General features: G+C 43.3%; 1 long non-coding RNA gene across 1 annotated transcript in view; it reads right to left on the bottom strand.

Moving 5' to 3' along the window:
* LOC112643857 (uncharacterized) overlaps positions 1-16,485 on the bottom strand; it is a 42,029-nt gene extending 25,544 nt beyond the window's left edge. The window contains exon 1 of the long non-coding RNA XR_003125943.3: positions 16,296-16,485. This is a non-coding gene — a long non-coding RNA (uncharacterized LOC112643857). The remainder of the gene's footprint in view (positions 1-16,295) is intronic.
* Between the last annotated feature and the right edge of the window lie 1,614 nt (positions 16,486-18,099).

The raw sequence follows: 18,099 nt of genomic DNA, 5'->3' as shown, positions 1-18,099 counted from the left end.
TAAGAAAACACAGCAAGAAAAATAAAGGAAGTGGGTTCCCTCACAAAAACTGTAGAGCACACTCAAGGAAAGAAAGAGTAATCATAAAATTCGAGGTCCACAAAAAGGTGCAATAATTATGAAACACAACTTCTAAGTTTACAAGGAAGGAAATCCTCAGGGAAAAGAAGGACTTTCCTCAGTCACAAAGGCTAATTAATAGTACAGCCTGGACACAGCTGAGGACTTAGGCTCCTGCTCCGGGAATCTTCTTTCTGCTGCACCCGTGGCCCTAGCAGAATTCTGGAGCTAGGAGGGACCCTGAAGCTCACACAACCCATGTCCCTTACACTGCAAACACAAGGACCAAGACTTCCAACAATCCTCTCACTGAAGAATTTAAAAGTTGTCAACTTTATCCACTCTAAAAAAATACGGTGTTAACAAATGAGAAATTGCTCTCTTGAATATAAAAATTTGTAAGTCACTTAATCTGGGAATCAATGAATTGAGTGAATTCTGAGTCATCAAATCTGAGACTCTTGAGTCACCTCTTTGTATATATTCTACACTCTGGCAGCTTTCTTCATCTTATCTACCTGCTATGTCCTTTCAAGTCCTCCATGTCACACCAACGCTGGTCTCCCCTTCTCTTTATTCCCACGTGACATTTACAAGTATAAATATTCCATTGTAACTGCTATATTTGTACTCTCCCAAACTGCATGTTCCTAGGGAACCTGCACCATGTGTCTCATTAATCTCTAAACAGTAGTGCATGGTCAACAAATATTCATTGAATGAGTTAAAGACAATAAGGATTCATTCTCAATGCTACATATGTTTCTCCAAAACAACTGGATTTACTCAGTATACATTGATTCTAAAATTTATTTTTTTTAATATTTTATTTATTTGAAAGAGAGAGCACGAGTGGGAAGGGAGGGGCAGGGGGAGAAGCAGACTCCCCACTGTGCACGGAGCCTGATACAGGGCTTGACCCCAGGACCCTAAGATCATGACCCAAGCTAAAGGCAGATGCTTAACTGACTGAGCCACCCAGGCACTCCTGATTCTAAAGTTCTTAGAATTAATTTTGGCCTATGATAAAACTCTTCAAAGAGTGGATCATAAAAAAAAAAAAAAAAAAAAAAAAAAACAAAGAGTGGATCATGCAACAGAATTTGAAGAGCTTAGGCAAAACATTCTTCATGCAATTATGAGTTGGGAAAAGATAGAAGAGTCTACTTCTGAAAACATAAGTTCCCCACTCACTGGAAATGTTTGAAGGAGAAGTGAACAACAGCCTGGAGTGCGTATCTTAGAGAAAATTCGAGAACTTGGTGAAGATTTGGAGGAGGTGTCCTTCAATATTTTTTCTAACTAGGACATCGCCTAAGACTTAGACTGTCACTAAAGGAACCAATTCATCATCAGTCTACCAGTCATTCATGCTTTAGTAGGAACTGGGGAACTGTAAGGGGGTGGGAGACATGATAAAGTACCTTTAAGGAAATCAGCTTAACAGAGAAAACCACTCAACCCTTTGAGCAGTCAGACAAAAAGTCAGCCAACTTGTCCTAGGATGCCCTGATAAGAAGCAGGAGGGCACCTGGGTAGCTCAGTTGTTGAGTGTCTGCCTTTGGCTCAGGGCATGATCCTGAGGTCCTGGGATTGAGTCCTGAATGGGGCTCCCTGCAGGGAGGCTGCTTCTCCCTCTGCCTGTGTCTCTGCCTCTTTCTCTGTGTCTCTCACGAATAAATAAAATCTTAAAAAAAAGGGGGGGGGGGAAGCAGGAAGTTAAGCGAATGTTATACAAATACCATGCTAATGGCAGAAAGGATATTTTAATAACCAAATTTTTATTTTAATTCCACCACCCTAGCAGTGGAATAAGGTCTGTTCTGTAAGACTGAGTACCCTTTTCTTGGAGGAATTTCAGAAAAGAGGCCAGATGGCCAATGGTTTGGGATATGGTTAGGTGGATTTTTATCTCCATCAGAAGGTGGGGTCACATTTAGGGAGTCCACACATTCTGATTTTCTCAGGACAGTTGTAGCTTACATCTTTTGTTCCAGTATAACTATTAGTTCTTCCCCATTTTACTTTCAAAAATGACCCAGAGTTTGGAAGATAAATCCTATGGTCACCCTACTTATATGACATGACCCTTAAATCCCTCTCAACTTCAATAATCTTGCTCAATGTTTGACCAAGAGGTACGAACTTTATTTTTTTTTTAAGATTTTATTTATTTTTTCATGAGAGACATGGGGGCAGGGGGGCAGAGACACAGGCAGGGGGAGAAGCAGGCTCCCTGCCGGGAACCTGACATGGGACTCGATCCCACGACTCCAGGATCACGCCCTGGGCTGAAGGCAGGCGCCAAACCACTGAGCCACCCAGGCATCCCACAGGGTACGAACTTTATAAAAGAAGGAACATTTCAGCTGGACAATCCCTAGATGAGGGATTTCAGACTGAAGGAGATAGTCCCCATATACCACTTCCATCCTATATACCATGTCCCCAATTAACTCTTCCATCCTATGACTCAAACTCTGACTATCTGAAAATCTCTTGAACCCATTGGTGACCTACTTAAGACATGAGTTTTCACCAGCCTTATGGAGAGAAGAACCTTCATGAACTATAGACACCTCTAATGCAATACAGTTTGTATCATTTTAGGAAAAATACCTTAAGAATTTGTGACAGAAGCATTTTCTGGCAAAACATCTTTCCACAATAAAAATTCATATGGATAGAGTAGTAAAATTAAGAATTAAATACCTGTACTATTATGTATTGATTTACAAGAATTCATGTAAAGCTCCTTGATCTTATCACAGAACCCGAATAGCTGTATAAAGAGAGAAGAGTCTATGCTAAGTCCCAATGTAATGAAAGATTATAGTTCTTAGCTTGGTACTATATACTTTTTTGCCCTCTTAAAAAGTATTTAAATGATAATAGGATCTTCAAGGAGGAAAGTGAGTGGGTGTTTGAAATTTATATTTTCCTGTCGCTAAGTAATATTTTTGAATATCAGAGCTGAAGAAGGGTCACAGACTTTAACACATATCCCAAGATTTGTCATAGCTGTCTCCAGGGTGCCCGTGGGTAAATCTGAAAATGTCTACAGTGAAAATGAGAACAACATTTGTGGCTGCAGCCCAACAAATTTTTTTGGAGAAATCATAGTAAATTATGAGGTAAAGCAGTCAGAAACTAGGCCAACCTGCCTCTGCATGGATGCATGCGGCATCACTGGGTACCACCTGATGTAACTCACCTCTTGTCTCAGAGTCCAAATTTCAGTACAGTTCAGAGCTGTAAAGTCTCAAAACTGTTGAAATGCCTGAGGTGTGTCACCCAGCTGGGAGTATGGCCTGAGGACCCAGGCATCTGGCATCACCTGGGTGCTCATCTGAAATGCAGAATCTTGAGCTCCAACCTAGATCTAGTGCTAGGTCAGCATCTGCACTATGGCAAGATCCTAGACAGATTCATACTCATTTTAAAAATGGCAGAATTAGGGCAGCCCAGGTGGCTCCGCGGTTTAGCGTCACCCTCGGTCCAGGGCACGATCCTGGAGTCCCGGGATCGAGTTCTGCTTCGGGCTCCCTGCGTGGAACCTGCTTCTCCCTCTGCCTGTGTCTGTCTCTTTCTTTCTGTGTCTCTCATGAGTAAATAAATAAAATCTTAAAAAAAATGGCAGAATTAGAATGTTCTCATTACAAGAAAAAATCGTGTAATTCTGTGAGGTGATGGATGTTAAGTTATTGCGGAGATTAGTTTACAATATACACATGTCATATCATTATGTTGTACACCTTAACCAATGTTATATCTCAATAAAACTCTGTGAGGGTAGGACGGAGAAGCATGAGAAATGCAAGCTAACTGCTTACCCAGAGGTATAGATTCAGATCTAGACTCTTCTACTCACTATAATACTGAAATTGTAGGACTAAATCCAGCAACATGACTGACAAAGAGGAAGGGACCCCTAAATGCTGCAATTGTAAATTGCTCACCCTGAATAAAATCCATCCCAGCCCTGGTCAGGCCCCAGAAATGGGTTCCTCTACACATCTTTTGCAGCCTTTTAGCTTGAATCAGTGTCCTGCATTCTTAGAAAATATCCATAGACCTTGGCCCAGAAACACCCAGTTGGTCTGTGACATTCATGATCATCTTTCCGCCCTGCACCCTCCTTCTGAAGATTTAGAAAGGGCTTTTGCCTCAAGATAAAAATAATCAGAAAAGCAGAACCTGGTTCTGTATTTTTCACACAGCCTGCTTGGGGTTTTCGAAGAGCATGAAATGCAATTAACACCAATGTGAAATCCGCATTTGTTCATTTTGAGGTTATTCAATGCTATTGTTACCTGACCTATAAGCAGCTGTTGCCAACTAATGTAAATGGTCACTGGGATCTGGAATTATTATATACAAGTGAAATAAATCTGCCTTTCAGATTGGCACGTTACAGAATCCTTCCCTCCCCTGCCCTCGACCCCTCACCACAGTCGGGTCATGGAGAGCTATGGTCACACGTCTCACTTTTCTTTATGCAATTTCTCTCTTATTTTTTTCCCCTGAAGTTCTGCTCTATTAAACATTCTTATTCTTGCAACCCAGGATTTTTGACCATTGAAGACATAGTAAAGAGGTTAATCTGAGCTGAAATAGATCAGATCTGTTACACTCATTCTGATTTATCTGACTCCTTTACTGGTTCACCAGCTTGAAATCTTTGGCACTGGTTCAGGCCATGTCTCTGGTAGAGAGGTTTTTCCTTTTTTTTTTATTTTTTTTTTTAATTTATTTTAAAGGTTGCTCTGTTTTCATTACAGATGATACGGTTGGATCTCAAAATGCCACAAAGTAAAATGCATATACTAAATTTGATAGATATTTTTCCCCCTGGGGCCATAGAAATGCTTAAACAAAAGCAATTTAAGAAGCTCTTTTCCAACTTCTGGGGCACACATTGGAAAATATATTAGGTTGGTTGGACTTATTTTTGTTCTTGGGTGCTGAAGACCCCAAAGCAGCAGCTGCTTTTTGCATATGCCGTTATTATTCCTACCATGATAAATACAGATGTGCCGCCTGCGGGACAGAGACACACTGGTATTATGGCTGGGCTCTCCAGCTCCTCATCAATGAAGAATGTTAGAGCTGACCGGCAAATGAAGAGCTCCATGACCAAAAAATACCAAGAGAAGGCAGAGATCCTGCCTTGAAGGCAAAGAAGAGAGAAGCAAAATGGGACCCAAGCTGGAAGATCCCTGGCTCTTGGCAGGAGAGGCCACCATGCTTCCCAGCTCCCCTTGCCTCTCCAGGATTTTGGAAGTCATTTTGGACTGCTTGCTTAGCATAAGCAGCTGATTCGAAGAAGAGGATTCAAACTGGATACTGATGGGAATTAAGTACACAGGTGTAATGAGTCTAATAGATTATAAAAGAGTTTTTCTGACCAGATAATGCAGTCTTTGCCACTGAGGCGTTTGGCTTTGAATTCCAAATCAGCCTAATGCAGGATCATTTAAATTGGAATTGTACTGATTATAACATGGTTCTCATCCCGGTGGGGCTCAGTACAGGGGGTGTCCACAGAGGAGCAGGACTTCCTTACCCTACAGCAGCCTTCGGAGGGGGAAGACACTGCATGGTGCTCTGGAGGGCGAGCCCACACCAGAGTCAGGACTCTCCATCAGCCACAAAACTAACTTCACGGCCAAAGAGTTTCTCTCCCAACCAGAGACAAACAACTCAACTTCGTTGGAGCTCTTTACTTGAAACCGGGAGGGAAATATTTAGAAGGTAATAGAGGACTGACTCCCATGTTTCCTTCGAGGTCTTGTGTCTTTGGGGTTAAGGGTGTTGTGTGCAATACCTTTACTTTCTTGAATATTGATCTTTGATACAGCGGCCCCTTACCCTGCCTTGGGCCGTGGAAGCTGGATCTCAGGGCTGAATGCAGAGCAGATGCATGACTCCGTCTTTCGTCAAAAAGAAACCTCAAAACAGACACAGAAGTCCTGATGTGTCAGTCTGTCAAACGGTTTTCCTTATTTCCCGGGGGGCCAGAGATCTAAGAAGGCCGGTCACAAAGGTCCCACTAAATAAATGCTCCACACTTGTGGCTCTGCTGTGTCAAGAGTCCTGGCTGTTTCCAGGGGGTGGAGGGAAGCATGCCTGATTTTACTCACACATACAATTGTTTTGAGTCCACTTGTCCGCCTCACTTCAAAGGAAGCCTCTGTTTACAAGTTTGTCCCCAGTATGTTTTCACTTGACCCATAGAGTCCCAGGCTCTGCAGAGACACTGACGAAGGCGGGGCCGGGCGTCCCCGCGCATCTTTCATCTCCAGCCAGCGCTCTCACTGAAGGCCACCCCGGCCTCTCATCCTGGCTCCGAGGAGGCGCAGGTGCCCGGGGAGATGACTGGGGGTCACCTCCCCGTCTCGGGCAACGGCCCGACCTCCGAGTCTCGGGCAGGGTGCTGCTTGTGTTTTCTGAAAAGATGAAATCAACTGGCAGAAACAGCTGTTTGTTTGGTTTCATCTTCAAAATGCTCCTCAAGGGGGCCCTGGGTGACTCAGTGGTTGAGCGTCTGCCTTCGGCTCAGGGTGTGATCCCGGAGTCCTGGGATCGAGTCCCGCATGGGGCTCAGTGGGGAGCCTGCTTCTCTGCCTCTCTCTGTGTGTCTCTCATGAATAAATAAATAAATGCTTTTAAAAAAATGTTCCTCGGGGATCCCTGGGTGGCGCAGCGGTTTAGCGCCTGCCTTTGGCCCAGGGCGCGATCCTGGAGACCCGGGACCGAATCCCACATCAGGCTCCCGGTGCATGGAGCCTGCTTCTCCCTCTGCCTGTGTCTCTGCCTCTCTCTCTCTCTCTCTCTCTCTCTCTGTGACTATCATAAATAAATAAAAATTTAAAAAAAATGTTCCTCAAGTAAAACAAAAGTGTAAGGTCTTTAAAAATACTACTGTGATGACTCCAAAGTGTCTGGGGTAACCTGGATCCACCACCCATTTGTCGTTACCAAGAATAATTAAGCACCGCAGATTAGCTTCTCTGCCCACCCTGTGTGATTCATTACAAAGATTTCGCCCTGTGATTTCTAGGTGCACGAAACTGGGTTGTTGATTCCTTGTACACACATTGTTAGCCCTAAACTTATTTATAGGCAATTTCCAAAGGTTCACTTAGAAGTTGATTTTTCTGGAAGTCAGAACAATTTTACAGAGAAATAAGATTAGATATGATGCTGATGGTTCCTCAAAATCTCCTTACCGCAAGGTATTTGTACTATTCTGCGCTTAAAACACAGTTAACAACAACAAAAAGCTAAAAGATTTTTTTCTGCTCTGAATATTATTTTTTTTGATGAAAACATTTTTTTAATCAGAGGAGGATATGGAAGAGCCAGTGGAAACTTTACTGTATAAATAAATAATTGGATACTTCCTAAGGCTGTGGGATATAATGGCAATTAGCAAATTTCAAAATTTGTGGTGTTATTAATCAAATGTGTTAACTAGTCATGCTTATCAGACCATGTTGGGCACCTCTTTTTCCTTTTTTAAATCTTAATTACAACAATAACAACAACAACAAAACCCAACAGCAAAGAAAATGAGAGGAAAAGGAAAGCAATAAAAGATATTTTTCTGGGATCCCTGGGTGGCGCAGCGGTTTGGCGTCTGCCTTTGGCCCAGGGCGCGATCCTGGAGACCCGGGATCAAGTCCCACGTCGGACTCCCGGTGCATGGAGCCTGCTTCTCCCTCTGCCTGTGTCTCTGCCTCTCTCTCTCTCTGTAACTATCATAAATAAATAAAAATTAAGAAAAATTAAAAAAAAAAGATATTTTTCTAAGATATAGGTTAAAGGTGGATAAAATGTTGCCAAAAGGCAGTTACAAAAGAAAATGTGCATTGCTATGAAAAAGCAACTGCCCTGAAGTGTTAAATTAGCTGATCAGTGGTCAGTGAAATTGTTGACAATCATAGGGTATGCCTGGGCATGGCCTCCTTAGAAAGGAAGAACATTATGGTAAAGCAGTGGTGATCAAACTGTGGTTCTCAGACCAGCGGCTCACTACCTGGGAGCCTGATAGAAATGACACTGACTGGGCCCAACCCTAGGTCTACTAAAGCAGGAGCTCTGGGAACTGGGTGCAGCAATCTCTGAACAGATGGTCCCAGAAGCACTATGGTCAAGAAACCCTGGATTGGAGAGTTTCCTGTAATGAGCGCTAGGTGGCTCTGTTGGTCAGGACAGAGAGGAGAAGGAAGGCAGTTGGGTGGTCAGGGCCTAGGATCAATGCTACTCCTAAGAAGCTGTGGAGGAGGGTGACTTATCTGCTGCCTTAAAAAAAATCTTTTCTGGGGCGCCTGGGTGGCTCAGCAGTTGAGCATCTGCCATCCACTCAGGTTGTGATCTTCAGGTCCTGGGATCAAGTCCCTCATCCGGCTTCCCGCAGGGAGCCTCCTTCTCCCTCTGCCTATGTCTCTGCCTCTGTCTCATGAATAAATAAATAAAATCTTTTTTTAAACAACAAAAAATAAAATCTAAGTCATTGGGAATAAACCACAAATAAATCCACTCTCCTAAATGACTAACAAAAATTATGAGACATTTCCCGGTTTGGTTTTTCATATCTAGGGCTTGTTTGCAAAAACAGAAATTTGTATCAATATGTAGAAAGCATTAAATACCTGTTTTCTGTACCACGACATCAAATATTGCTACTATTACCTAAAAACATCATTTAATTTCCCTTGACTTCAATACTTTATAACAGAGCCATTCCATGACACGGCCAACAAAATGAGAAATTAACCCTTAACACAACCTTGGATTCTACTGAATTTTGTGCCCATCCTTGCTCTAGATCAACAGTTTCCTCCAGGGGCCTCCTTTTGATTTTGTTTCTCTGGTCCAACCCTTCTAGCCTTTCTAGTTTTGACCCAATCCTATATTCAATCTAAAGCATTTCTCATTCCTGCTTTTACAACAGCAAGTCTACCTTAGCCTCTGGGACTCAAGTCAGGTACTTCAGACTGAGGATGGCCTTGGTCCATTCCATTGGATAGGGCATCCATCAGAGAGGGAGAAAGCAAGAGCTGAGATCCTCCAATGTAGCAGCCTTGGGACTGGGTACATTTTTGCATCTCTACCCAGGAGATACTATTATAGTTAAAATGTTCCTAATGAAACTCTGTAAATGCTTTGTAAGAAAGGCACTAAAAATTCAATATAAATAATTTGAAGCTCTCTGTTATTGTTGTACCACTGTTCTCTAACAAAGAGGTTCTTCACCCACAAGGGTTTTTAACCTAAAGCCTTCGGACATAAAAGTCTGTTTCAATATAACTGTTTTCCTCCAGAATTCTGGTGTTTTTTATCATATGAATTGAAAAAATATTATTCTGAGAAAGGTTCTCTGGTTTCATTAGACTTCCAAAGGCATCCATGCAGGATAAAGATAAACGCTGAATAGTACCAGTTACGCTGCCTCTACATCAGAGGAAGATAATACTGAGCTCCTTGGGCCTCACCAAAGGACAGAAGAAACAATTACCTAGAGGCAGAAAGTAAACTGAGTCTCTGGACAAGCTGATCGAGGTTGTCATGCTCCCAAATTTAGCATATGTCTCAAGCCAACAAAAGTGAGAAGTACTGTTCATCAAAAACATACCCATGAGAGGCCATCTCAGTCTCCCCAGAACCCATGTGCTCATGGTAGGCACATAATGAAGTTAATACACACTGCTTGGGTGAAGTAGAGTGCAATTAAGTGTGACAAATGAAAACTGCATGCCAGGGGCACCTGGATGGCTCAGTGGTTGAGCGTCTGCCTTTGGCTCAAGTTGTGATCCCGGGGTTCTGGGATCGAATCCCACATTGGCTTCCCTGCAGGGAGCCTCCTTCTCCCTCTGCCTGTGTCTCTGCCTCTCTCTCCATGTCTCTCATGAATAAATAAATAAAATCTTTAAAAAAATAAAAAAGAAAAATTCATGCCAGATTATTGATCTAAGACTTGAGTTCTTATGCTGTGTAAATTAACAAAATGCAGCCTCCATTTTTCATAAGGATCAAGTAAGTACCTTACTCTTACCATAATGGTTGGGGGCAATCAGGGCATCACCACTGTATAAAGTACGTCTTGCGATGGGAAAAAGCATTTCCTGTTTTGGGAGCTGGTCAGGACCATGGTAGGTTTAATAGCTATAAATTAATCTTAAGCATCTGGTTACTTATTCATGGGAGACACAGAGAGAGACAGAGACATAGGCAGATGGAGAAGCAGGCTCCCTGCAGGGGACCTCATGCGGGACTCGATCTTGGGGATTACGACCTGAGCCAAAGGCAGATGTTCAACCACTGAGCTACCCAGGTGCCCAAGTAACTGGCTACTGAGCAACAAAGTCCATATCTCATTCCTACCAACGTCAGGTCCTGACATTCTGCAAATCTTGGCTAAGAACAACTATTAACCAGTGTTGTTGTGGTGGAAATAAGAGATTTTAAAAACCTACTCCCCTTCTTAAGAACTGGTCTCTCTTTAATTGTCACTCTTTGTGATTATGCCTCTTTATTACTTTGTTCTCTCTAAACCCTTTTTAGGTGAGCAGACAGTATCAGTTCCACACTTCGTAGGTGAGGAAACAGTGCCTCTGTCCCTCCCTGATTACATGATGAATTGGTCCTGGAATTAGAAGACCACACAGTTCATGGTCTTACAATAAGAGCCGAGGTCCTATAGAGGGTCTCAAACAGTCCCCTGGACTTTTCCCTTTTCTCTCTCATTCAGTAGCAATAGGAGTTGTGACCTCTGGCAGGGAAAACATTCCATCTCTACCCAGAACAACCATGACAGCAGAAAAGACAATCTCCCATCCTTAAAGAAATGAACCACTGTGTGTCCCCTTGTTTGCTTGCTTATGGTGCTACTGGTATAGCTACCAGCCAATCGGCCAAGGGGCGGGACAGATTTTGTCAATTATGGATTTGAGATTGCAGCCTCTTATTGAAGTTTTTCACTTTTTCTGCCGCAGATTGAAGGCTGACTACAAAGTATTTGCTACAGTGGGGAAAAAAATCATAGGATTTAAGTTTTAAATCAATAGGGGATTCAGAGATACCCAGCAGAATTTTATATTACCTGGGTCCGGTTTAACGGATGAGGTAAAAACATAAGAAGATACATTATTTTCCTTAGAAGGAGCGACTCTGCTTCATTTCTTAGTATGTGAGGAAAGACATTTTCTCACCAGTACTGGACATAGCCTGTAAATGTAAGATGAAATCTGCATTCCAGTCAGTGTTGAGGATGGGGGTGGCAATGCTGGCCAAAAGCTGCCCCCCACCCCGCTCCCCTGAGGATAGAAGGATCACAAGGCAGGGTGTGAACTAGACTCAAGTCACCCTTAGAGCCCCTGCAGAAATGAATGCTTAGCACCGGAGGAGCATGACTGATGGGACTTTATTAAGATTTAGAAGGGAGAACACTTGCTGAAGTGACAGGCTGGAGCTGAAAGAGGAATGGATCACAAGGCCACCGGCTACTCACACGGGCCAGAGCAGGTCACCTTCTGGCATCGGAGCAGCCTAATTCATGAAGTCAGGAGTTAGATCTGATTCTATCCAACCCTGGGAGACAAAGGAAGTCTGGAGCCCCACATGGCAGGCTGCATTCAGAAGTTAAAAACTAGTTAGAATGTTTCACTGAAAAATAAGAGAGGAGGTGCAGAGGAATTCCGAAGCCCCGAGTACCTGTTGTGAGCAGGACACAGTGTTGGCCATTAAGTGATGAGAAAAAATAGGACAGCTGAGAAGCACAAAAATACCCACAAAAGAAAATGCTTCTCGTTTCAGCTGCATTTAAAAGTATTTCATTCCTATAGGACTGTGTAAACAATTATGCAACTTTAAAAAAGGGAGAGTCTTGTCCATCCTGAACATTTACTAGACTTTTTTTTTTTGTAAAGAGCTCTATTAATGCAATAAATTAACTTTGTGTGTGTGTAGGTATATATCTCAGCTGTCGAGAGGCTTCTCTCTCTCTCTCTCTCTCTCTCTCTCTCTCTCTCTCTATATATATATATATATATATATATATATATGCATGCCGTGGCCAGCAGAAGTGATCAAAAACGAGGGACACTGGGCCCAAGCTTGCCATGGGCTGGCTGGACGTGCCGCCGAGCGCAGGGTGGACCTGCCTGACTCCCGTGGTTAGCTTTTTAAAAACCTTGAAAAGGAAAACAAAACCAAAGTGTGTAATTTGGATTTAGAGGAGATGCAAGATCCTTAGCTCCCTGACCTCGCTCTGGGGTCTGTTGGGGACCATGGAGCTTGGGTGTCGAGGAGGGGCTTCACGCTTGGTTTTATAGCTTATCTCCTGTATTGTCTTTTGGACCTGTTTTAGTAAACCTGTTTTTCATTTTATTAGATTTGGTCACTTACAAATACATATATATATATATATATATATATATATATATATATATACACACACATATATACAAACTAGCAAGGGATTTCAGAATGTTGTAGGCCTCATTACAGCCTGGTCTCCAAAAACCTGTTTGAAAAAGGCAACATGTTCTTCACAATGTTTCCTGGCCTGAAGTTAGGGTTCCCTCGCAAACTCTGATTTTGCTGTTCAAAAAACCGAACTATAGTATAGAAAAGAATGCTGTCTTCAGTCTGCTTCGCAGCACCTAAAAATTTTCATGTGGAAATGTTGTCGTGGCCGCCAACGCCCCGGGTGAACCGTAAGGTGGCTAACACGTGGTGCTTGGAAAGCAGCACTTTGACGATCTTGTCGTCGGCTGTCAAGAGGCTACTCCCCTTTCCCATCTCAGCTTCCCTTTCCTGAACTGCTAGGAGGCCTATGTAACAGGCATTCTTAATGTTCCAGGCCGTCTGGGCCTCACCATTCCAGAACCTACAGGAGCACCTTAGGTAAGCACCTGCAATTCTGCAAGCCCTGGGGCTTAAAGCTCCCTGGAGGAGGGAGCCCAGACAATGGCAGACAGGAGCAGGTGGGTAACCACCCTGCCTTCTCTCCTTCCGTGGCACAACTCAAGCTACCATAGGCAAGTCTGGTTGCCCAACACTACCCAACTCACCATCACACATCTGTACTACTTCCTACCAGTGCTTCTTGGGCTCAGCAACTAAGTAAAATACCCTCAATCTGTGTCACAGGATATACTTCTGAGAAAACCTAAGACTGTGTGCGTATATGCGTGTGTGTATAAATTTTAGAGACTTATTAAGATTTGATATTTATTGATCAAGTTTGCCCTGATATTTTGCAAAGTTCCTAAGCTGCCAAGCCAGAGTTTTGAGAGAAGTGAGGTGGGCATGAGTCGCTGGCTTGCAGCCAGTGGCAGCTGTAAAAGGAGGGCTTTCACATGCTACTTGCCTGGCCTCAGACTCTATTCTGGAAAAGGAGGCAGATCCTTTTTCATCAACAGGGAAAACTGGGTTTCTGTGGGGTCTACTCAATAAGGGGTTTTGACATGTTCAAATGAATCAAGTATGAATATATGACTTTTCTCTTTTCTGCTCAGCATTTAATAAGCACACATAACAGGATGTTTTAAATAAATCTACCAAAAATGCAAAACCTCTCTGCTCATCAATAAAAATACACCAATAACTGGCTTCTGGAGGGATTGTAATACTGTTATTTACGTTGAGATGTTACTACACAGAGAAACAAACATGTTTAGCATGTTGTAAAATCTTCTTTCTCTCTTCCCAGATATTTGTAGGAACAAGGAGGTGGAAGAAGAGGGAAAAGAGTCATGTTTACACTCATTTTAAATGTCAGTTTAAGCATTTCTCCTAGAAGACATGTTGGCAAGCAATGAGCATTTCCCAGCTACCCTCAGGATAGGAAATACCAACCTATTTTACATTACCCTTCTCTCAATTAAATATTTCCTTGGGAAATTGATTGGAAAGCTTATAACAACCAAGGATAAAATCACTTTTTGGAGAAAAGAGCCGCATCCATGTGCTGAGGCAGGACACTGTGTGATAGGCCAAATAAAACTGCCAGGTACAGAGTCTGTCAATGAGTTAGTTACTCAGCCCTCAAATTTACCAGGTAAATGAATAATTTGTGGAATAAATTATCTCCTGTCAGAGAAGTATTTGCATGAATTTGGGGATACAAGATCTCATCTGTCCCTCTCTGCTCCCCAGGCCCCTGAGATTCAGTGAGTGAGGATGGATTACTTAAATGCAAGGTAATGGTTGAGGCATCTTAGTGCCATGAGCCCATTACTGAGCAAAGTGTCTCCGAGCCGCATAGGAAGTAATCCCGTGTCATCAGGAGACACAGGGACCCTGCAGCCCGGGCAATAAAACACACTGTGTTTGGTCAGAGTGGGAACTGCTTCAAGATATACCCTGATGGGATGAGCACTGATCACTGGGTGTTATACTATATGTTGGCAAATCAAACTCCAATAAAAAAATATAAATACACATATATGTGTGTGTGTGTGTGTGTGTATACACACACACACACACACACACACACACATACCCTGAAAGCAGAGGTCCAAGCAGCATTGCCCGTTGGGCAGAATGGAGATTTCTAAAAAAAAAAAAAAAAAAAGAGAGAGAAGCAAAAGGAGAAAGGATGGAAAATCAGACTCTCATTTAAATCTCTAAAATATGCAGCAGTGAAAATCTCCCACAGAAATACATGCAAACTGCTAGCTGCTCCCCATCATCTGCCTTTTGGGAATTATAAGCTCTGAACAGACATGGCATTTCTAGGTTGTCCCTCCTCTGGCTATTTCACACCCAGAACACCACCCATCCCATTTGCCTCTTTGCAGGGTCCAGCCTGAAATAATCACTAAATAATGTCGGGAGTGGGCATCCCTTGGTTATAAAATACAGGACTGCCAAGGAAACTGTGTGAGGTCTGATTTCAGGTCAGCTATCTGCAAACAAGGGAAGCCACCAGATGGATGGCGAGGCAAAAGCAGTGGAAGCACAGGGTAGATGGGAGACTGCCACCACTCACCTGGAATCCCTACTGAGGAGCAGAAGTAGCAAGAGGAGGGAGATGAACAGTTAGCACTTATAAGCACCTACTAATGCCCTAGTGCAGTGTATATATTTAATATATATTTCAACTTAATAAATATAATTCACTGTGCTAGGAATATATATTTACTGTATAACTAAGTTGTAGGCATATCGAATGTTACCAGCAGTCCTAAGACCTTCTTTCTTCTATGTCCTGAACTCTCCTGTTACAGAACAAATCCCCATTTTATATTCGCTTCTCCCCCCATCATCAGAGATATGGCACAAAGGCCAGTCATAGCAGTATGTGAGTATCACAAAGCTTGGAGACACACTTCCGGAGGTCTTGTTAAAATACATGAAGCTAAAATGTTAACGATGAGGGGAATCTTAGAAAGCATACCCTTCTCTTACTCAAATGAGAAGACAGATGATCAGAAAGGTTAAGCTAGTTGCTTAAGTCCACACAGCCTGTTAGAGAGTAGGGGCTAAAACCCAAGAGACTTCATTAACAAATTAGAAAGTTCCTTGACCTACAGGAAGCTACTTCCATCCAATGTGTCAGAAGTGTCCACTCAATACTAAACAACAAAACAACAAAAGCCCCTTATTTTAAAAAAATAAGAGAGATTAAAATGTCAAGAAAATTAGATATTCCAGAAGCTCTGTAGATTCTTATCTTTGGGTCATGAACTTTGTCTCAGTCTCAGATTCTGATGAGTTTGGACAAATTCCAGAGGTCTCAGCACATATGTGTGAAATGCATATGTTCACGTTCTATTGGTAATAACTCAGCTGAGTGCCACAGCCACAAAACTCCCCACATCAGTCCAGTCTGGCATACACTCTGCAGCGATTTATGGGACCACAGAGGGGAGGCCGTCTGGGGTGAGATTAGGTGCCTGGCAGGCGCTTCCAGAAGGTTCCATGCAGTCTCACTGTTGCCAAGGCTGCCTGGCAGCATGACCCTATAGAAACCCGGCCCCGGGCAGAGTTCAACATCATACACATTTGCCCAGAGAAAACACACCTTTTCCTCACTGTCACTTAATCGCTGCATTAGGCTCATAGAGTTTTTTCCTGGGAAGAGAAAAATGAGTCTCTGAATTGGTGAGTGCATAAGGTGGCATGAAAAAGAGAATAGAGAATTTTTCTGGTGCCAGGGGCCTGGCTCCATCACCAGTGAGCTGTGGGTCCTTAGACAAGTCCCTTTACTCTGGGCCTCTCACCTATGAAGTCAGAGTTAAACGACGATCTGGAAGGATGCTCCCCATGGATGGGTCAATTGATATTCATCGAGTACACAGCTGGCTGCTACGTCCTAGGGACACAAAGATGAACAAGGCAAGTCCTCGTGACAAGGAGACCATTTCTGTGTGTGACACACAAAGAGTAACATTAGTTAGTAATAGCAGGTATCACTGGGCTTTGGGTATTCCGTGTGCTTTTTTTTTTTTTTTACCCCGCTTCATCCTCACAACAACCCCATTTTATTTCCATGTTATGCAGGAGAAACTGGTTCATAGGGAGTAAGTAATTTGCCCAGGTCATATGTTTAATTAGTTATTACCTACGTAAGTGCCCCAGGGCCTTGAAGAGACAGTCAGGGAAGGCTATACAGGAAGTGATATTCAATTTTTCTCTGAAATGTGAACAGTTTACCAGATGGAGAAGGGATGGGAGAAAAGGCAAGGACACTCCAAAGGAAAGGAACAGTATATGTAAAGGCATAGAGGCACTAAATCCTAGATCCACTTGGAAACCCACAGCTAGTCTGGGGCATGTGGAGTTAAGTATGAGAAGGTTTAGTAGGAGGCTGAGCAGATTCTGGCCTGGCAGATTGCAGTTGGCATGCGCTGCATACTTGTGCACACTGCACGGCCCCCAAATTCATACTTTAATACCCCAACCCACAGTATGGAGGTCTTTGGGGATGGGACCTCTAAGTAAGGAAATAAAGTTAAAAGAGGTCATAAGGATGAGGTCCTGTTCTGACAGGATTAGTGGCCTTATAGAAAGAGACTCCAGGGGCACCTGGATGGCTCATTCAGTGAAGTGTCTGCCTTTGGCTTAAGTCATGATTCCAGGGTCCTGGAATGGAACCTCATGTTGGGCTTCCTGCTCAGTGAGAAGTCTACTTCTCCCTCTCCTTCTTTTCCTTTCCTTTCCTCTCCCTCTGCTTATGCTCTCTCTTACACACATGCATGCTCTCTCTCAAATCAACAAATAAAATCTTTAAAAAAGAGAGAGAGAGAAGGAGACTCCAGAGAGCTCGCACTCTCTCTGTACTGCGTGCACACACCATGAAGAAAGTCCACATAAGCACACAGGGAGAAGGTGGCTGTCCACAAGCCAGGAAGATAGCATTCACCAGAAACTGACCTCGCTGGCACCTTGATCTCAGACTTCTGGCCTCCAGAACTGTAAGTAAGTATACTTCTGATTTTGAAACCATCCACTCTACAGTATTTTGTTATAACCGCCTGAGCAGACTGACACACATGGGAGGTCAGTAAGGATCCAGGGATGCTTGTAAATCAAGGGACCAATGTGTACTCTCCAGAAGCTGTGCAGAGGATTTCTAGAAGAAAGAGATGATGGACACAAGGACCTCTTAGGGAGCCCTCCCCGTGAAACAGCTAAAGAACCTTGAGGGCCTGATCCACTTCTTCAAGACACAGCCTGAAAGTCAGTTCCTCCAGAGCTGTGTCTAACTCTGTTCAGTTGCCCCAAAGCCCTCTGTGCCCATCCCTTTTAGATATGTGTGATTCTGAGAAAATTAATAAATGTGTCATGAGTGGTAGGGTAAATGTCTCTTCCTGCCTTCCCACCAGGTGAACAGCATAGATCAGTACTTAGCACATTGCTTATCACATAGCAGCAGCACATTTAAAAAGCTCAGTGAGGGGATGCCTGGGTGGCTCAGTGGTTGAATGTCTGCCTTTGGCTCAGGTCATGATCCTAAGGTCCTGGGATAGAATTCTGCATCGGGCTTCCCACAGGGAGCCTGCTTCTCTCTCTGCCTGGTCTCTG

The sequence above is a fragment of the Canis lupus genome, chromosome 1 (genome assembly GCF_003254725.2).
Source record: "Canis lupus dingo isolate Sandy chromosome 1, ASM325472v2, whole genome shotgun sequence".
In the NCBI taxonomy this organism is placed as follows: domain Eukaryota; kingdom Metazoa; phylum Chordata; class Mammalia; order Carnivora; family Canidae; genus Canis; species Canis lupus.
Note: the sequence above shows the minus strand (reverse complement) of the source record. Positions and strands in the feature narration are given on the sequence as shown.